This window comes from Chamaea fasciata, unplaced genomic scaffold (assembly GCF_029207755.1).
Source record: "Chamaea fasciata isolate MVZ Bird 193981 ecotype frontalis unplaced genomic scaffold, bChaFas1.0.hap1 SCAF_3, whole genome shotgun sequence".
In the NCBI taxonomy this organism is placed as follows: Eukaryota; Metazoa; Chordata; class Aves; order Passeriformes; family Sylviidae; genus Chamaea; species Chamaea fasciata.
In genome coordinates this window covers 75,811,934-75,834,636 of record NW_027094088.1, presented here as the reverse complement: position 1 = coordinate 75,834,636, position 22,703 = coordinate 75,811,934, and the positions used below count along the sequence as shown (strand labels likewise).

At 35.8% G+C, this 22,703-nt stretch overlaps 1 long non-coding RNA gene across 2 annotated transcripts; it reads right to left on the bottom strand.

Moving 5' to 3' along the window:
- Positions 1 to 11,376: 11,376 nt before the first annotated feature.
- LOC136287793 (uncharacterized) lies at positions 11,377 to 18,412 on the bottom strand. 2 transcript variants are annotated; one of them, XR_010720338.1, is made up of 4 exons: positions 17,989 to 18,412; positions 17,297 to 17,402; positions 13,574 to 13,763; positions 11,377 to 12,206 (listed from the first exon to the last, which is right to left on the bottom strand). It is a non-coding gene; the product is annotated as an uncharacterized lncRNA (long non-coding RNA). The 2 variants fall into 2 exon arrangements; XR_010720337.1 differs by having other exon boundaries at positions 18,251 to 18,412.
- Between the last annotated feature and the right edge of the window lie 4,291 nt (positions 18,413 to 22,703).

The following is a 22,703-nucleotide window of genomic DNA, read 5'->3' as shown; positions in this document are numbered from 1 at the left end:
GAAATCAGAAAACATACCATTTCAGTTTTGCTAGTAATGTCATGGGAACTGCTGTATAGAATCTGATCAGTTGTTCCTCGGACATAAGAAGAGCCCGAACTGTGAGTAATACCGCTTTCTTCAAGCTGTAGTGAGGCCCTATTTAATTATCTGCCTGATGAATGGTCCCCTTTTCCTCCTCTTTGACTCTGTTTATGCCTGAAGCCCTACATATTTCAATGTTTTCCAAAAGAGTTGCTGGAGTTGCGTTTTAACTCTCTTCACTATAGAGCTATATGGGTTTTTTGTCTACACACACATCTAAATTCTTTTAGAGATTCAACCATAACAATGAGTTCCATAGAAATCTTCTGATCCAAAACACACATTTTACCCCATTCTGGCTTTTCTTCCTTACCATATCATTGATTGCCATTTGTTCTTGTATTGTGAGGAAAGGGATGTAGAATTTTACAAAATGTCTATTAGTATGCCATTAAACAACACCAAAATCTTCTTTGTTCCAATGCTATTTATACAGCATAATAGTACATAATTTGCTCTTCTTACAGTCTCTATACACTCTCAATTTTATCAGACCCAGAAGAGAACTCTCAATAAGTGTTATCAGTCTGGAAGAGATTTATATAAAGTTCATGGAATCTGAAGGAATAAATGAGTTATCATTTATTTTTTTTCATATTCCGAATGTCTTTGGTAAGAAATAGGTAGAAATTTGAAGTGAAAAGAAAGTTTATGCAGGACAGATACTACAGTGGTTAGCTCTATCCTTTCTGCCCTAAATGTCAGATTTTGCTCTTCTTTTTTTGGTGGAGGTGATGGGGAGAATGGAAGTCTTGTTTTATCCGGGAAGTCAGCAGAAAACAATCTTTTAGGAGCAGAAATAGCAGGGAATGTGCCATTCTAGACCAAATGACAAAGACATCAGCATGCTCTCCTTTTCCTTTGCACACACAGCTGTGAGGAGGAGCCAGGAATCCTACAGTTCAATTCAGAGTTTAACCTGTCTGATCACACCCATACACACACAAAGCATATCATGAGTTGGAAGGGACTCACTTGTTTGGCTCTTAAGTGGCTGGCCTGTACAGGGATTGAACCCACAACCTTGATGATATAAGCACTGAGCTTACCTCAGGGTGAGCTCTAGAACTATGTATCTGGATGGATTGTCAGACTTTCCATTTTCCTTCTACCAAAAAAAAACACCCCCAAACAAACAAACAAAAAACAAAAACAAAACAAAAACAAAAACCTCATATATATATATACATATATATATATGCTGGTGGGGGGGGATGGTGGAAGGAAGGGAAGTTGTAAAATTAATGAAAAGTATAGTTTGAACAACTCAAGAGCAGAAAGTTTCCATATAGGCAAAATACAGGCAAATTCCACATACTAAACTGCAGTAGGAAAGAGTCGTGTCATGTTTGGTGAGGGATGTTGACCTAGGAATGTATCCCTATGGGCCTGCACAGAGAGATGTGCTCACACTGCTGCACTCAGAGGCAGCACCACACCCCTCACTGCGGCTGCAGTGCTTGTGCTTGAGCTCAGTGAGTGGTATGAAGTATAAGTCAAGGCTTATCATGATTGTGACAGTACTATTTTTGGACCCTGAGCACAAGCAAGGTGCACTTGTGTGTTATTTCAGTATATTCAGCTTTCTTAAAAAATGTTTAAAGCTAACCCAAGAGAAAACAGTGTTTTTCTCGACATCCTTGTGACAGCGGACTGTGGGAATTATTGAATTATAGTCCTCAGGGCCTAGTATAACCTCTAGCGCCGACAGCCTTAAACTTGTGATTAAAACTTTGCACTTTACCGAGGAGGTTTCAGTCTTCAAATGAGTCCATTGCTAAAGAGAGCACAGTGACTTCAGCTGAACTTTCCATAAGCCCTTACACAAATAGGTCACTAATTAGAAACTAAACATTTTGAAGCAGTTGGAAGTTGAGTAGGAGACTACTTAATGTAATGAAATAACTAAATTTAGATTTTCACAAGATGAATTTTTTTTATTTTGCTTAATCCCTTCAGAAACTTTGGTGATACAGAACTTACAATTTTCATAAAAAAATCTTTTCAGAGAAAAATTCCTAATCAAGATTTTCTGGTTATATTTTATTCTATAGGGTCTCTATATTTTGTTTTGCTTTAGGCTTCACTGAAATGATTCAACTTTCATAAAAGTCTTCTGAGGAAAGGAATTTAATTTAAAAAAAAAAAAAATCCAACTGACTCAAACCCCAGGACTATGAAAGCAGTGATTATCCTAGCAGTGAATATTACTCTGTCAATGTGCTTCTCTAAGTCCATGATGCAGATCCCTAACAGTACAGTTGTGCACTGCAGTCAGGGCAAAACCAAGGGCTGAAACAGCTGTGATGGAAGAAATCTCTAATGCTCCTAGAGCACCTATGCTTACACCAGCAGCACAGCTTGTGGATGCTTCTTAGTATTTGTAAAGGGCTTATTTGGCTGATACAGGTGCATCCACACAGGATCCCTTTGCCAGTGTAATACTGAGGTGAAACATCGTTACTGTGGACATAAGATCAGATTCTATAAACCCAGTTCAAATGAAAAAAAAAAAAATCCTTGGGAGAAAGGGCTGTGCTACTAAATCAATGAGGAGCTTGACAGTGGTGATCAGGAGCCTTGTAGAACTCAGGATTATCCATAAAAAGACTGGGATCCAGAGAGAGCTAAGAAAAAGGCACTTCCCCCCACTGAGTCAAGCAGAGGCTTGTGTGCCCTAAAGAGGTGGAGCTGAAGCGGTGAATGAAAACTGATACTTGTGTGCCCTAAAGAGGTGGAGCTGAAGCGGTGAATGAAACCTGATAAACTCTTCTTTGGTAGATGGTTTGTGACCTCATTGTGATTTCCATAGCTGGTTTTAGCAAAATGGAGCTAGCAGCTTGAAACTGAACCCTGCAGGGTAACCCAAGTTGCTTTGGAAAGTTCAGTTTCAATTTTTGCTGGATCACAGTGCTTTCCCATTGTGTCATGAGTTATTCCAGTGCAGAAGGACCAAAAAATCTTCTGTCCTGAATTACCCTCACTCTGAATGGTCATACTTTGCAGCAGGGCCAGTGAGGTAGAGGATGAATCACAGTGAGGCACAGTGTTATGACATAATCTGAGAAAACATTTCTAACTCCAGTAACTAGTCCTGTGAATATTACTGGGGACTTCAGACAATTCAAGCTAGTTGCGAGAGAGGTTTGCTGTTGGACTTACTATCATGTACACTATGCATTTAGTCATTTAGTGTGTAAACTGCCTGATGCCAGTTAGAAATATTTTGATAATTTTCCTTTCAGGGCTGTGGGAGCCATGGTATCCCATCCCATAAGGGAAGCAGTTGTAGCGGTGTGTCTGCCTCTCGTCCCTGCAGGAAGTGGAGCTTCATCTACTCTTGAAGTGACTGACAACAAATGTCTCAAAACTACCCCTATTTCTCCACCATGTATTTTCTGGGTGTGTGCTGTGTCATCCAGACAGGGAGATACTCTCATATTTCAAAAGGGCGCTGGAAGGCACATATCTTTCACGAGGCTTGCTGAGAAATGATAACAGCAGAACTGTTGCCATTGCATGTAGCTGCTATATCTGTGAAACAGCTGGACCTTCTGATTCCCAGATTCCCATTTTCTGGACCGACAGACAGACAGGGTACTGGAAGGCAAGGGGGACTTTCAGATGTGGGGAAGCAAGACCAAACAGCAGAAACTAAGCTGTAGGTCCTGTGTCTTTTATTCAGTAGCATGGAATGAGCAAAGTGAAATTCTGTTGTGAGGGGGGATGATGACTTCTGTGAATGTTGCAGGTACCAAAGTATTTATCAAAAATATGTTTTGTCATGCAGAAGTAAAAAAGGAAATCTTGATTTCTAAACTTCCTGATTTTGACTCATTTGGTAGTGGTCAGATGTTAACTTCCTTGTTTTCCTTTACCTTGACTGATTAGTGGGTGAACTACTCATTTGTTTTTTCTCACTTTTTGCCATTGTTTTACTCAGGAGCAGTATAAACACCTAAGTGAGAATGTCATGACTGAAGGAGAATTAAGCACACTAATCTGCTCTCCATGCCAGCCATTAATATACTATATACCCTGTCGCTACTTCACTTTCATATTCATTACTTCTTTAATGAAAAAAAAAAAAAGATATTTTAATGGTCAAAAAATTCTAAATGATTAATGGTACATCAGTTAATGACATTTTGAAAGTATTTCAGGCTGGAAATATGACACTACAATCATTAAAAATCAGATTCAATTTCCAGAGGTCCTAATCTTAAACTTTATACTGCTGGCAGAAACATAAAATGATATCCCGTAAGCACGGGTGCTTCTGTATGATGGAAAAGCTCAGGAGTTTTGTGAGCGCTGCCAGAAAATAATGTGTTCTCGGAAATTCTGGAAGTTGAGCAGGAAGATAACTGATGAGGATATGACAAGTCAAATGAACAAATTGTTCGGTATAGAGGAATGCTTAATACAGAGAGATCTTTTTCTCTGAGACATTGTTTGGGGTCCAAGAGTAGCATAATGGCTCTAAATGGATAAAAACAACAGTAAATCCCATTCTCATGCATTATGCATAAGCTCTCGCTATTGGAGTTTACACCACCATCTGGTGTTTAATTATTCCCGCTTTACACCACACGGTGGTGTGAATCTAATGAAATGAATACGTACATTATAATAATTTGGTGCATAGATTCTGGTTTGCTAATTATTAGGTGCCAGGCATCCTTTTCTAAAACTGAAAGTTTGAATTCATTTTAAAACCTATCTGTTTCAGTAGGCTTTCACTGGCAAATACAACAATTACTTGTTCCATTCTCAAAAGATCCATTATTTCTATATGGCTGGTTGAGTCTCTCTAACATCTGTACAACATAAATTAATTATACAGTAGTGTCAGAATTCACATTATCATACACTTAGCATTGTTAGAAAGGATCTTGTCTGTTTGTAGTTTTAAAAAGAAGTATGTATATACACACACATTGGCATTGAAGGCCTCTCTTCCTGTCTCTTGCTGACAGAGTGGCTGTCACTATCTACATGAAGTTTTGCTGTGTATCCAGGTTATTTTTTTCCACATTATCACCCTTAGACCATTAGATTTCAATCAGTGTATCTGAAACCAATATCCTGTGTTATTAGGGTGGTAGTTCCTACCTGGCAATAAGCCCTGCTGTGAAGAGTGAGACTCCTCAGCAAGTGCAGTATTCCCACTGCTCCCAGAAAGGATGCTGAAAAATGACTACGTCACCCATAGACAAATAATTATGTCCACCTATTTTTTCTGTTAACAAATATTTTCATAAATCAAGATACAATGTAAGGAGAGTCAACAGGATTTTCTGCAAAAATCACTAAGAAAACTTGGAAGGCTTCAGCAGTATGTTCAGCTGTGTCACTGGTACCATCTGATGGATATCTGGTACAGTAATGCTGTTAAAGGACATTCAGATAACCAATGCATCCAGCAGTATTACAACTTACAAATTTAATTTACTCTTCTATGTTTTGATATATTTTTTAGCTCAGTGATTTGTGAACTTGTGAGCAAATTCACAGGGTTATTTAAGATATATAGGACAAAAAGCATGTCTAGAAGCCGCAGAAGTTCATATCTGCAGAGATATTTGAGAATATAAAACAAAGTAGAATGGTAAGAGACTCTGAGAGCCTGGAATAAAAGTATTTTGATGTGGTGGTTTGGTGTTTTTTCCCACTTTTGAAAATTTTCCTATTATTTTACCTATGCTTTTCCTTGATCTGTATTTCAGTAATCTTAAAAAATAATTATAAAAAGAAGAATTAGAAACCATACTGCTCAGATAATTTTCAATGAAGACTTGAAAAGTCTTATTGAAAAGTCCTCAGTTTCATATTGTCTTGACAATTCAAATCATCCCATCTTTCTTCTTTCCTTCCTCCTGTTCGTGAAAACTTTGATAACACATATTAACTTGAAATCAATGCTTGTTATAAAATGAGAAAAAAAAATCACAGTTCAGAAGAGCATTCTTCACTTTTCTGCAAGAAACAAAAAAAAAAGCCTTGTTAAATTTTTCATTCATTATTACGTGTGTTTTTATCAAGTCTTCTGAAATTATTATGTAGATTTAAATGGCATAGATATAACTATAGTTTATAGCAGACATTGCAGAAAATATATGTACTATAATAGCAAAAAATTCTATTGATATTAATGTACTTATCCATAACATCTTTCACTTTACTAATTTTCAAATCTTTATAAATACAAATGAAGTATGACTTCTAAATTCAGTAATATCACCAAATCTGAATGCCTACAAAATATTCTAGTTGCAGTATCAACAGCTGAGCAAATACTCTGTCATTTTCATTTTGTTTTAAAAAAAAGGAAAAATACCATTATATTTACCATTTTTCAAATATCTATATTTGAATATTATAGAAGATAAACAAATTCAGATAGGACGTTTCTCTATAGTCCCAGTGGGTATAAAAAGTGATATTCATGAAAATAATTAATACAATTTTTTCTGATGCAGGCTCTCATTTTTTGTATGTGTAAAATGATGATAGAAAGAATTCGGATGGAATAATGATTGTCTTGGAAAGAAATTTCACTTTTTTACAAGAGAAAACCAAATAAGAAGCTATCTAAAAGTCTAACAACATTCAGCAGTTGCTTTTGACACAGAGTATGTTGTTTCCCAACTGCTTCTGTCTCCAGGAGCTTCCCTGTATTCAATGGGCCTCGAGAAAGTGGGAATGTGACATCTATATCAGCCCAGTGGGCTACCAGGGAACCACAAGAAATTCAGGTCATATTTCTAGTTCTTGAAGAAATTAGGGAAAGGAGTCCAAGGGGTTAAACTTAGTATTATCTCATCAGCACTATCTCATCAGCATTCAGTACCACTGCTATGCCATGAAGGAGAAAAAAAACCAGAGAAACATGAGAAGAGGAATAGATAAAAGGCAAGCACTCAGAGGAAAAACATATTGTTTCTTAATTGAGCTGGAGGAGGGGAAAACATTGCTTGGAGCTCTCTTTTGATGAGAAACTTTCTTGTGCCCATGACTATGTAGGTTAAAAATATAGTGGTGTCTCTAATATACAGTCACATTGCAATTCTTATGTGGTAAATCACTGGTGAAAATTCAGGAAGAGAACAAGAGGAGGAAGTGAGGAAATATATAAAAATATATAATTCCACAATGTGAATACTTATAGGAAGTACAAAGTTAATTTATCTGACTGAAGACATCATCATAGCCCCTTTGACGCTGTGCATATTTACACCAGCTGAGTTTTTCTCTCCCTTCTTCTTTCTCCCAATGTCTCAGTCCCTTTCTCCCCACTGTATCCCAGCGTGTCTCTCATGCTGTTTGTAGTTCCATACTGTAGTTTATATTGTACACAAAACGGCAAGTGGGGAAGACCTCACAAACTTGTGAGGGTATTAGATTCAATGTTAAGTCATTGTCTCATACCTGACTTTTTTCTGAGCCATCTAAACTGCACATATTTTTGATTTTACAATTTTCTTTCTTTTCTTTCTTTTTACTCTTCAGACAACAGCATCCCTACCTATTATCTGGGCTGGACTAGAATTAAACTCACCAAAGTGAATTCTGAAATGGAATTTTCAATGTATTCTATTTTCAGACTCAGAATAAATATGGCAAGAACAGCCACTGTAATGGCATTTTGGCACTTTGGCTCACAGGTGGCAGGGGAAGGTATAGAAACTGAAAAAAATAAACAAAACCACCCCCTACAAACAAACCAGTAAACAAAATATCCTTGAACTTGGGATAAAGGTTGGGCTTGGGGTAGAGGCTTGATTCTGCTCTTACTGTAACTAGTCTTAATGCAACGTTTTCTAATTATAGAATGAACATTCCCTCTTGGATGGAGCTGCCTGTCAGCCCACTCTATGGCAGAAATGGCCATATGGGCTGCTCTGCAGACGGCTGGGCAGTGGCATGTGTACAGCTGTGCAGGACGAGCACCCAGGTGTTTCAGCCTGCCTATGATAGGCAGCCAGCAGGCACTTCTGCAAGGGTGGGGAGGAAACTCAGTCAGGGTGAAAGAAACCAGCAAGATGGGATTTGACAGGAAATAGCAATAATAATAAATAACATTAATGGATAAAAATAAAGTGCTCTTTTTATTTTTCTTTATTCTGGGTCAGATCAGGGTTTTCCATAAGGAACAAAGTCTGATCGTGTTTAAGAATTGCTGAGACTGTAAATAAGAAATATGAATGTAACACAAGTGTAGGCATCCATGAGGTTGCTCAAAATCATGTTAAAAATAGCAAAAAGGATGGAACTGTTTTGCTGCCACATGAACTAAATGAGCATACGTGAAACAGACAGATAGCACTAATTTCTATCCACAGATTTTCTCAACTCCCATTCCTGGATCCTCTGCTAGTTGATTCCAGCAGCTCAGCTAATACAGGTCCTAAGTCCTATGCTAAATATACTACTTAGACCATCGGGAATGCAAAGTCACCTCACTGACTGCATCCAAGTCTCTTTTGACTTGTGCTGGTGAGGCTGCTGTAGAAATCTGAGCTTCTTTCTGTCACAGCTGAATCTGGAAAAGATACATTTTATGCTACTGTCAGCTGAATCCCACACACAGCTGCATCCAGATTCAGATATAACCATATACACAAATAACAGTGCTGTGAAGCTGTGAGCACAAAGGAAATACAGATTGAAAAAGCTATTACAAAGTGCCAGAGAGTGTTTTGTGCTATACAAAAATACTTATTACTAAGTATTTGCACTGGTTACAAAGCTTTAGAAATGCTTTAAAGGATGTTTTAACCAATGCATGAATATGATGAGGAGCACCTGTAAATATTTTTGATTATCAGTCAGTACATGCAGGCTGTTATTTTGCTTTGGGCTGAAAAACTTGGAAGAATATGTTGAGAAAAATATATTTTAAAAACACCGCAAAAATTAGAATTATATGCATTGCATATTAACATATGCAATTTTCAAAAATGTAAAAAAATACATTAATGAAAACCAATGTATACTTTTTTTACTTTTAAATGTTATCTTACACTATGTAAACTGTTGACCTTGCTATACATTGGGAAAAAAACCCCCACAAAAAACAAAAAATCAGAAAATTAAGAACACCAGCCTAAGCATCTTTGAAGTTTTAACAAGTGTGGACTCCCCACTTCCTACAATAATCATCCTGAGCTTAACAAACTTTTGAGTGATTTAGCGCAATGACCAGTGTGTCAGGGGTCTGTACCAGTGAGAGTCTGGACTGAAGAATGAAGTGAATTAAACACACCTGAGTTTTGGTCATTAGTTTTTAACAAGACAGAAAACGTTCATCCTCTTAATCTTGACAAGAATTGAATGTTATAGAAAGTCAAATGTAGGACTTATCTAAGAGTGACCAAATAAAAATTACACTTCTCCTTGGAATTCTCCTCCCCTTCCATGGGGACTTAGAAATGAGAAAAGTTGCCTTCTGGATATGCTTCTCACTCTTCAATGATTGCAAAAGGAGACCTGGCCAATTTCTTGGACTAAGCTAGCTCTTACATAGCTGCACTAAGAGGGATGAATGCCATCTGTGGGGTGAGATTTCTGAAAGTGCTTACATGACTTCTGTTTTTACTTTTCACCGGCTCTCTGGAAATCTGTGTTTCTCAATTACTTTTATTTGGAGTTCATTTGAATTCCAGTAAAATGAACAGAAAAGCACCTTACCAAAATCCAAGTATGCTGATTATGTCCTTAAATTCTCAGTGCATTTTTAAAGCATAACTTACAATTTTCTTGCCTGTTTCTTTGTTAGCTCATACTTGGGAAAGCAATGAAGAAGATGCATGCATCCACATGGGGCTACTGATTTCAAAAGTATAACAGAAGGAGAAACATAGTAGAACCTTCAATAACACTGCTCAGGGAAAAAGAAAGTAACCCAAATGATTTAGAATTGCCACACACACAAAAAATTTGTAACTAGGGATCAGTGATTGTTTTATAGTCCAAGTCATTAAAGTAGTTCTTGTATGTACACTAGCTAAAGAAAATTGAAGCTGAACTCAGTCATACCTGTCATCTCTATTTGATTATTAAATATAATTTGCCTAAAAGTAGGACACAATGTTGTGTTCTATTAATTATATTCCTGAGACAAGGGGATACTCTCCAGATGGAACACTGATGCACAATACAAGGATTTCATATCTGAATGGTAAAGAACACCTTTCTCCATAGCACTACTGGGTCTCACAACCCTCCACCTCATGACTTATTGCAGGAGCCAATGTTAAAACCCTTGAGAACCTAAATTCCCATTAGTTAAGTTCTCCTAGCCACTTAATCCTGGCATGCACAATAGTTTAATTCTGTTAGCATTAAAGAGTGAGGTGACAAGATCCTGCTTAAATCTCAGCTTGATTAATAAATAAGTATTTCCAGAACGGTTTTACCTGGATAGATCCAGGTAAAATGTAGCCAGGCTGTGAAAAAGGCAAAGCTGCTCTAACATTAAAGGGGCAATTCAGTGGTTGGAGAGATGTGAGGGAGCTAAATTTTGAATTTTCTTCTGACTGAACCCAAGCTGCCTGGGGGTACCACTGATAAGGTGTTCCAGGATGGGAGTTTCTCAGCCTCTTCTGTCTCATTTACCAGGAAATAATTGAATAACAGAGGAGCCAGAGATAGAGCAGAACTATTTGCCAGTCTGCCAGTTAGAGCACTCACCTGGAATGTGGGATCACCCCCTTCTCAAGGGAATATAAATGATCTAGAAAGAGTGAAACAGCTTTATCACATAGAAATGTAAGTGTTCCCCCCTCTTTAAGCAGGTGGTTTCCATTTACACCACTTTAGTAAAGGGGGAAGGGAAAGGGAAAGCAGGGAGTGGGAACTATATATTCCTTGCTATATTGTGAATTCTTTAGGTGAGATAAAGAAAGCAGAAGAGGGAAAAAACATCTATATTAAAGACACCAATCCTAATGCTAATGCTTTAACCAAGACCCATGAATATTTCTGAAAAGCTGAACAGGTATCAGCAATAGTGATCCTTATGTCCTTGGTGGAGTATAACTTTTTTGGAGTTTCTGATGGAATAGAGCTTCTTCTTGTGGTATTCCAAGTCCATAACTGCAAAATTTTGTCCTCCATTTTCTTTCCTGTGGTCAGATATTCATATGATTTCATTTGAATGGTTTTGGTACCTGCTGGACATTTTCTTGCATGACCTCTACTCAATATATCTACAGAAAATTAGACAATAAAAGTGACTGATCAGTGCACTGAAGGACCTTCATAAAGCCAATAAAGGATCAACACCAGAGCTGGGGTAAAGGAGAGAACTCAAAATCCTACCCAACAGTGTAGAAAAAAGCAAGACCAGCAATTAGAGTAGTTCAGGCTGCCAGAAATCTAGCCACTCCATTTTGTCTTTTTGTCCTCTTTTATGTGCCCTGATTACTTTGGACATATGAAACATATACATCGTCTTCTACTGTATAGAATTTAGAGTTATTAAACTTGTTAAGTACTCATATGACTGAAGACTAGCACACGAATTTCTGCTACAAGCCAATCCCAATTTCCTTTTCTAAATCTCATGAGACAGAACCCAAAATGGTATCAGGAAATATGTTCCCAAGATTTTTTATGCAACTCAGTGTAAGCATCTTCATAACTGGATATAAAAATAAACTTTTTATTTTATTTTTTTAATTATTGTACCATACGAAATTATTTCTCTATTGTATCTGCTTTTACTTTCGTTGTTTCCAGACTGAGACTCTGACCTTGCAAGCACCTAATTTTGAGCATCTGAGTAGTGCCTTGCAGTTCAAGTAGGGCAACCAGAAGTGACCAGAGACATCTGACCCCAATTTAAACCTTAATCCCATGAAGATTTTTGAATATGAAATCAATATGACTATTCTCACAGCTAAACATAGGAATGTGAACTCTTTGCAAGGTTGGGACCTACTAGAACAGACTCTTAATTTCATTTAGTGCAAGAATTCCCTGTTTCTGACAATTTTGTTGTTCTTCTTGTAACCTTGCATATTATTGTTTCGATGTTTGGGAAAGATGATTATCTCAGGGGTTTCAGCAGGACCAAAAGTGTTTGGATGAGTTTTCCAATATCTGCCGATAATATCCTGTAAGAAAACAGAATTTCCACAGGTACATTCTGCAAACTGTAACTATCTGCTAATATTGTAATGCATTCACTTGCATCATTGAACCTTTGCAGAATTCAGTCTTCTAATGGAGAACAGTCCCCTGCTGGCTTGTGTTGTGAAGTATTATCTCCACATGTATCATTAATTTTCTTTTCATAGTATTAGGCCTCATTAATCCATTCCTAGTTGCCTTGTATTTAAAAATAGAAGTTATTAAAATGGATTGCTCTTAACTGTGTAGTAAATAAATTATATAGGTTATTTGGCTCTTAAACTTATATCATAAAAGTGTATTATTATTCACATGTATGTGTACACAAGTGAACATAAACAATTTTATATTTTTCTTAATAAAACACAAAATTGTGTTGAATAAAATTCTGTTGTTTCTATAGTGAAGAAAGACTATTTACAGGACTTCATTATAATGCAAGAAACAGGCAACACGACAACATAATTTTAAAATCCATTCTTAGTGTGTACCTTTTTGTAGATTTTTTGAAAACCCAAGTCTAGGAACTCAAGGTGGGATACACTCTGCCTTAAACCCATCATAGTCCCTAAACGAAATCCAATACTCATACTTTCTGAAATAGTCTAATCCCTAAGGCATTTTAATACAGTATTTTCATTCTTAGATTAAAGCCCCCTGGGTCCTTAATTTTAATTGCCCAGATGTATGAATTGCATTCACACCAGGCAGTGCAAATAGACACCCGTAACTCTGTCAAAGCCTTTAGAGAAGCTTGACAAATATGAACTATGAGATTATATTTAGCATCCTCTGGAATGCTGTTTGTTGATTGGGATTTAATTTTTTTTTCCATAAAAGGTTATTACAGATACAGTGGTAGAATCCTGTTCTAGGTCCTAAGCTACTCAACAAGAGGGGACAGAACACTTACATACTGGTAAAGTGCCCAGACTCTCAGGTCTGTGGAGTTTTGCAACACTCAGCTTGTTTACAATCAAACAGTCAAAAGTCACAGGTCAAGAGCAAAGGAAGACTGGTATTTATCTGGTAAGAAAGGAACTAAATGAAAATGAAATATTTTCCCTACTCTGTGACTGATGTACTGCTTCATCTTTTAAGGCTGCCCTTACTGCTAACTTTCAATATAAAGGGCCAGTGCTTTGGCAAAAGCAGCCATGAGCAAGACTGATCCCAAATGGTGAAAGCAATTCATGTTTCCTCTTTGTTCCTGTATTCTTAGGAAAAGAGGTAAGGAGAGATAAATTCTAATTTCAGGATTAAATTATGGAAGGAGGCCTCTTTTTGTCTGTATGTTACTTATATAGAACATTAGTAATATGTAGAACATTGCCAGCAAAAGCTCTCTCACCTGCAGCAGAATCTGAAGTGAAGAACACAGCATATCCCTCTCCAAGCCTCCAGAGACCTCACCTCACACCACTGTGGGAGCAGGGAATTCGGGTATCTCTGAAACTTTCCCCACAAGAACCAATTCTTCACATTTTTGGAGAAGTCTTTCATCACCTCTTTTAGGCAGCTGAACTCTTCTTCAGTTTATACTGAAGCATCAACAGAGGGGAATAGCATTTTACATTGCTTTGCTTTACCTTTTTAATTTACCTTATTGGTTTGACTCAATTTTATGCTCTAGTTAATAGAGATCCTACTGGTTTTTACACAGACAGCTTTTTCCTTTGAAAACGTTACTAAGTTAACTTATCTTTCTCAGTCCTCATGATCTAACTACCTACAGATAGCTAAACGTTTTGTCACACTGTCCCCACGAACTCACAAATTCTAAAACCAGTTTTCTTCTACTGAATAGATAATGAAATCAGCTCTGTGAGTGATAAACATGTAAACATGTAAACTCCTGAGTTTATCTTTGTCCTGATTTTGGAGGACTGTAAGATATTAAGCTAATAAAATGTTTTATTCTCTCCTGCATTGTATAATTTCTTCATGGATTATTTCTGCCATTCTCGAACTCAGAGTCACTTCAAGCAATAACTGCCAGAGAATTGCTTCCTTTTTTTCTCCCACACTTTCTTTCAAAATGCACTCTGCCTTAAATATAAGAAAGACTGTAAGTTCAATATCTTGCAGCCCTGCAGGGTTAGAAACAGAAGCTTTATTCCATTAGAAGCAGATGGTTCCTACCTTCCCAAAGGGTCATACATAGCTGTGACTGGAGTCCCTGGAAAGTCCTGAAACAGTATGTTGTGACAGATTCTTCACACCTGTAATCATGCCAGTTACTAACCTACCCTATACACCTACCTTTTAAAAATTGGAAGGGGCATACAACAGCACAATGACACGAAATGTAGACAAATAAAAGCCTTTAAATTTTTTTTTATTATATAAATAAAAATTGAAAATATCCTAACATAGCAAAGATTTCAAACTCCAATTGACATGTGACATCTAATGTAAATAAAAGTTGCATATACTGTGTGCTGCTGATGCTGATTAGGGATTTCCTCTGGCAGAACAACTAATGGCTGAAATCCGTCATTTTGATTTCAATTAGCTGGTGGTAAGTCTGTCTCACTGGCAAGTCAGCAAACATTTAGAAACATAGGACTAGGATGAAATTAATTTTTGAAATGTAGTTCAGCTCCTGATGTTACAGGTATTTATAACACATAATAATTTTAATAAATTAAACAAATTCCACTTTAAAAATAGGTCAGATTTTTGGGGGGTTGTGCTCTTTCTGTAGATAAATCATTGTTCTTATGGCAGAAATCATTCACCTTTCTTGCCTATGTCTATTTATGACCTAGTAATTGTCTTTTGTTTTGTTTAAATCCTGAATCACCATTATTACTTAAAGAATTTAGTTTTTTTTTTTTTTTGGTGTTGACACTTTGTATGTTTTCAGTCCTTCTTGACCGTCTTTTCTATGACTAAATTAATAAATACCCAATAACGTCTTGTTTCTTTTTGTTAGAAGGTTTTCTCCTGATCTTATACACCTTTCTCCAACCAATTCCAGTTTCAATACCTCTTTTTTTGACTATATGTGATCAGAATTACATACATTGTTTTTCATGACATTTCACTTTTGCCCTGTACAATGTCACTGATTCCCGCCTGTCTCCTCTGAAAACACTTCAAATGATACTTTGTAGGGTCACATTTTCGTTTTTCATGGTCATATGGTCGTGATGGTACATAGCTGTTTGTGACATGTAGAGACAGATTTTCTTCCTCAGTCATTTTCAAATAATGAATTTCTGATTTACTGAAAAAAGTTATTATTAATTCTTTAATTTACAGCCATATATTTCTTACTATTGGATTTTATTCTGCTCTTATTTTTCCAGTACTCAGGGTCATCCAATTCTTTCTGCATGATATCCCAATTTTGCCAGCAAGTTACATATTTCATTTAACTCAGTATCATATTTCTTTCAAGGTTATTAAAGAAAATATTAACGAAACCACTCAAGAGACCAATCACTGAGGAACTGCAGTTGCAGCCTCCCTCTACCTGAGAATCCCTATTCTTTACTCTTATTGTCACCCCTCCTTTAGTCTCTTCTCCACTTTATAATTCCCAGATTAATCCTTTTTTCCTCCTCTTCTTAACTAACAATTCCTGTGTGGTATCAGACAGATAAGATCTGTTCTCTTTTCCCATCTAGAAAATCAATCACTCTTCAATGCATTCTATCAGGTTAGACTGGCAATATCTTATTCTTTCTTTCAAAATGTCTTTCAGAAGAAGCCTTGAATATTATTATTTATCAGACTAATGGGTTGTCATTCTGCCCTCCTTTTCACACCTTATCTTTTTATTCTCCACTGATATGAAACAACCCAGGAAATAATAAAAAAAATGCTATAAAATCTGGCTCTGAAGTCTACAATCCTATGTTTCATTTTGCTCCAAATTCTGGAATAAAAAGACTTTGTTCCTCTGCTTGGGATACTTTAAGATCTTCATATTTTGGATCTATTTCAGTTGCTGTAATATCCATTATAATGGATAATAATCACTATCCACACACTCATCACCTTATCAGAGTTTTCATGTTCATCATCATCATGTTCATGAAAAAACAAGGAAAATATTAATTTAAATAGATATCTTCCTACTCTTTTTGTATATTGCTACTGATTCTTCTATTCTTAATCTGTTTTATTTATAGGATTGAAGCAGTTTCTTATGGCTTGACTCAAAAGTGATGTATAGGAAGCATAGAAGTGTTAACCTTCCCAAGTTTCTTCTTTTTTTAAATTTCAGTTTGTACCTAAATATTATATTTTCTGTTTATATTTGATCTGTTTCGTTCCCATATTTCTCAATGCCACTTATTTACCCAGTTAGATTTGGACCACTGAAAGATTTGTCTTCCTGCACTTTTGAGTTCCTTATATGATTCAGATGATTTTTCTCCTTTGGTTTAAATAAAATATGTATCCTCTTTCCATCCAAGTTCCTGAATGCTATGGACTAGTTGGTTTCACTCTCTGATTCTTGTATTTTATCAGCAGTTGACCTTTAAAAAATGAGAACCTTAACAACAAACAGACTCTTCATTTATCTTTATTTAAAATGTGAATTGAATAAGAGACAAGAAAGAGATAATCACTAGGGTTTTTGAGAATGACCAAACAGTTTCTACTATAACTACTTATGCAAAATCATTGAGACATTCAGAGCTTCATGTTGATTTGGCAACTGACTGGTGAAGTAGGTACTGCTGTTTTCAGAGAGACAGAGAGGAGTCCACAAATGGAGCAGTGGTACTTTTTAATAGGAAAAATATCTGGTATTTGGTACAGGTGGAAGAGTATTTTGACACATCCTATATTAGTAAATTTTGTAAGACCTTAATTTAAATTCCTCTTTACTCATTCATTTTGTGAAGATATTAAGAGTGTGTCCATATAAATGAGTTTACAGTACTTTGAAGAACATCATGATATCTTCCTGAAATTCTCTTTTTTAAATATCGAATGAACCCATCCCTAGTTAACTTGTGAGATTATCATAATTTTAGTGGTCTGTCTGCAGATGTTGTGCAGTTGCTCTAGTCAATGGTAAGAACAAAAAAAACCGAAAATCAATAAATCTTACCTGAATATTGATTATACAATATCTTTCTTTGTTCTTTCTAGGATTAGCTGGTGGTCTATTGTCCATCAACAAACTGTTACTTAAGCAGAAGCTAATGTTACAGATGCTATAAAAAGAGCAGAAGCAGAGCAAACAGATTTAAATCAGCTCAATTCCAACAAAAATTCTTTCATCTTGAAACAATTTAAACTCTACCAAGAGTAAGCAAACAGAAATAATATATTTTCTTACACCTTCAGCTGTCCGTAGTTGCTTTATATTCCCTGTCTTCAGATATGAGAAAGGTTTTAATATCTTTCCCAGTACAAGACTCTTTGAAGATGTTAACGTGGTTGTTTCTTTATTGTTGTTGTTTTGGTTTTTTTGGGGTTTTTTTGGGTTTTTTTTTTTTTTTTTTGGTTTACACATTTCTTACTGTATTTACATATTAGTTGTGACACTTTTTTAAACCAGAGTTCCTCCAACAGACATAGAACAGGAAAAGCAGATACAGGAGAATCAAGTATCTTCCTTTTCCTATAAATCTTGTTGATCATACAGAAATATAAAAGCAACCATAGAAACTGAGTCTGGTTTTACTTCTAAATTAATATTATCAGCCTAATCCTCTGCAGTATATACTGTTCATATACATGTTCATATGTAGAAACAAAACCATTTACATGTATGAACATTAGGGTATGAACACTTACGTATTCTGTATGTTTCTTTCCTTTCAAGTTTAATATAACACTTTTAACAACTAAGAAAAGCCGCAGGCATACTGAGGAGCATTCTCACTTGTTTAAGGGAACTAAATTTGAGTTCCTTCAGAAAATATCAAAAGTTGTGGCTGGCAAAAATATTCTTCAAAAGATTTTTTTTTTTAATAGCCTTAGTAGTAATATTAGCTGCTCCGGCTGTTCAGAGTATAGGATTAGGCAGAGCAGAGAGAAGATTAAAGTTTGTTCTTACAAGTAGAATGGCCCAAACATGCTCCTTAGTGCTCACTAGTCAGAGGTCCTACCCTCTCAATTGTGCAAGTAGAAAGAAGGGTGGGGGTGCTTCCTATTTAAACTCTTCAGAATAACTCAGATGATTTATATTTGAAACAGATTAGAAAGTGTCCATGGGTGCTAGTACCTTTGCTGGGCTTTAATACTGTACTCTCCAGCTGAGGAAAAGTAACATCTGGAATTACAGACGTCTTCAGTGTCTGTTCAGAACCTGAGAAAATAAGATGAAGACAACAAATACACCTGAATTTACAGGGATCCTCATATTTTTGTTGCACTTAAAAGTTGTTTAATTTGATTTACCTGACTGATTAATCTGACTCCATCTGTTTACCAACAGAGATTGATAGTAGGGAAGCCTTATAAATAAGTACCACCCAGATAGCATAAATCCCAGTTATGCTGATCCAAGAAGAGATACTTGGCTGTCCAGGCACATCCTTTAAGAGACGAGTTAAACTTGTATACTCAAGGAAATATTTTCAGGACTAAGAAACAACGTCTTGTTTTCATAGGCTCTGTTCTGTTGAATATCATCCTTGAGGAAAAGTACAAAGTACAGAAATGATCAGTGGCTGCTGTAACAATTTATGGGGAGACAGCTGTTCCTTTCTCCACCTTGTTTTGTGACAATTTAGTAGTTCATGCTACTTTTTGGTATTGCTCCTGAAGTATGTTCTGTTTCAGATGCTGTAGTTTCCTCCTGCCACAAAGAAAACTGATTGGCATGCACAAAGCATATCCATCTTTGTTCCATCCTCTCAGTCTTTCACAATTGACATGTTAGGGAATTGGCAATTATCAACAGATGGTGCAAATTAGAATGTCATGATGTTACTTTAAATTTTCTCCAATGGCAGGTTATCTTTCTAATAAATCCAGGGGTTAAGAAAACACAAAGATAATATTTCCCTTCCTTTAACCCATTCACCTTTAGTATTGAAGTAAGTCTAAGAACCAAAGCTAGTAAGTTCACATATTTTGATAACTCACTGATTTAATTGCTCAAGGAACTATTCCTGAATTTATCCCTTAATCCAAAAGTTTCTCATTAGCTGATCCCTTAATCTGGAAGTGGACAGAGGTAAAACTAATGTCTATTATCATATAGCAAAATTATTAGAAATTAACAAATCATCTAAAACAGAATGAGAAATAGTTAATGAACTAGGGACAGAAAAGGGTAACATAAAATTGCATCAATGACTACTTACTGAAAAGCAAAGATTATTCAAGAAGAGTCAGGCTTTAAAAAATGGAAGGTTCAAAGTATTTGCCAGAAAATGATCAAAGGTAGCCAAACATTAGAATTCAAAACTGGGCTAGTGTTTCTGAAGCATATTGCAGAAATTACTAAAATTCTGGTGAAATTCTTAGTAAACAATCATAATATTTCTGATTATTTGATTAATTTGAGATAAATATCATTAATTTGTTATTTAATATGCTTCCTTGTTAAGTATTTTGTTGAGAAATAAGGGACTTGCAATCAGTTTCAAAATAAATTAAAGTAAAATTTAGAAAATATGCAAAGCATAAATTGCCCTAATCTCATAATTCACAGGGAAAAAAGTTACTTTCTAGACTAAGAAAGTTTTAGACTGTCTTTCTAAGTAAAACGAGCAATCAGATTTATTACAATTAAAAATTTTGCAGAAAATAATCTGGTGCTCCCTCGTTGATCAGACCACATCTACTTCAGTAAGAGCACTTTGGAACAGCATGCTATTTCAGTGATCTCTTTTTATAATTTACTCTCTCTTTAGGCTTATTTCCTGATCCATTTCTTTTTAACCTTGGACATTCAAATCCTGTAGGGCTAACTTACAAGGAATACAGATGGGGATAAAGTCACTCAAAGTTTATACAAATCCTGCTTGAAACTTCAAAACTACCTGGTTAAATGAATTTTTAGATCATAAAAAGATTTTTAAAATCCAAATAAGCAAAAACCAGAATAAATTTACAAATCTTTGCCTCTTCACTCACTTATTAAATTGTATGAATTTTCTTGGCTTCCTGAACTGATGTGACAATGGCAGGTTGTGCTAGTTATTATGGATTTTGAGCCTCCATATTTTTAAGGGAAAGTTTAAATCAATAAAAATTGTTATTAAACCAGGTTTACACTGATTTATATCTTGTAAGCTTTTTTTTTTTTTTTCAGTGTTTCATTTAGTAGTAATTTATTGAACAGTGTCCTTTTAAGTAAAGATGATGCTCTCTCTGTTCTGGAAACAAATGCAATTACAGAGCTTCAATCATCACACAGTTCTTCTGGGCTTATACTGGTATACTAACTTAATTACCTTGATGGAATTACTCTTGAGTTACACTGATTTACCTGAGCTACAAATCCAGTCTATGACCTGCAAGCATATACATGGAAGTTTGAGGCTTTTACCTACAGTATAGTAGGTGGTATATATGAATAAAATTATTTCCGTTTCTAAATTGTAAAAAATCAATTCAGTAGTTTCCTATTGATTCCCATGAAGTTTTGCATTAATCTTTCTTGGGCTATATATTTATACCATACATCTTTGAGATGTACAAACACGTATAAGCCTTCTACTTCCACCTGTTTTAAAAGCACAATTACTGTTAGCTTCAGTGGGAGGAATCACTTTCCTGGAGAACATCATCCTCTTTTTAAACTGTTGGAGGGAAACAAAAAAGATGCTTTGAAACAAAGTCCATTCTAGTAGCTTAATATTTGTTATTTTTTAGATTCCTTTTCAAAAAGAGTGAAAGCAGCATGGGAAGCTGTATTGATGAGAAGATTCTTTTCCATCAAGGCTTGAGTGCAATGTCTTTGAAAGATCCTTTTTAGAAATGCTAGCATTTGAAAAGGACAAACAAGGAAACAAACCTCAAAGGGGATGACAATAGTACATGGAGAGGAAGTGGGTGGGTTTAATGCATCTGAAAAGCAAAGCTCCTTATAAAGGCGTTGAAGAGAGTTAAGGTTCTATTTAGTCACAAAAGATGTTATGGAATGATGCATAATTTTCCCACAGGATTTTTGTCTTTTGATGTTTTTGAAATAAATGTTCAAAAAAGGCGTAGTTTGTGATTTGATAGACTGGAAGTTTGTGTAGGAGAGTGCATCTATTTATAAAGGAGAAGAGTAGTATGCCACCATCATTCTGATGTATGCAAAATGACTTGAACATTCATTGGCAAAACTATGAGAAAGTTAAAAAAAAAGACGTCTTATTTGAAACCATGGTAGTTCTCCATCCCCATTTAGTGTATATGAACCCTGCACATTAAAAAGACCTTGTCTTGACTCAGTTTTAGGTCTACACCTGCTATTAAGATTATCCTAGAACTTAATGAATCTGTAAGCAAACTGCAACAGTGAAAAATGCCTATGCCAAATCTAGGCCTCTCTATGCAGAATGGGCATTGACTGCAAAAATAAAATAGCCTGGACTTAAGGTCCCTGCAGAGGATGTCTCCACTGTTAGAGCACTTCTAGAACTTTTTGAACTGTAACTTGCCTGGTAAAAAACCCATACCATTAATCATTATTTCTGTGGGAGACAAAAAAAGGAGTAAGGGAAAATTCCGCTTTGCTTTTAAATTAGAAGCTAAGTATTATTATTCTGTGTGTCCTAAGTAGGTTGTTTATGCTGAAAACCTGTTTTTTAGGTGAATACTCTTTAGCTATTGCATCAGTAAAAAGGCTGTTTCATCCTCCTGAGGAGTAAATTTTACTTTGTGGTCCAGGTACACAGAACCTTTTTTATAACAATATGAAGCCAATACTCACTCATCTTCTCCATGTAGCTCATATCACCACATATATTTCCATGTGTATACCTTCAAAAGCATATGAATTTATTTGATTAGTTTGCTTCCAATTTTCTAGACTACTACTCCTGTTGCACTCTATGTCAGTATAATGGGAAGGACAGGGCATACGGTCAGAATTCCTACCTTTAGGATAATTTTAAAAGCAGATGAAATCCCACATCTCTTTGTTCAATCACTTTAAAGCTTAAGTGGACTTGGATAGACCTGTGCTCAGATTTCCAGTATGATTATTCTCATATTTTTTGCTACACCTTCAGTGGGGAAAAATGTTCTAGCAAAATCTCAAAGCTAAAGGCTGTACCACTCCTCTCCTTCCTTACATTAATCCTACACATCAGGTTGCATAATCAAAACTACAGGTACATGACAGCTGAAAAGACTTTCCTCAGATATAGGCATAATTCTACACAGAATTTGTAATCACAATTTAGTTTCAAAAGCATGCTTGTGATCCAGTACAGAAGAACAGTCATTGCTCCAGGCCTGAAGCTTGCCTGGCAAATGGTTGTGAGGAATGGGAAAAAAAGTAATAATGTATGAAAAGAGGGCCAAGTTCACTTGAAACAACAACAAGTTACTTTGCTGATTTG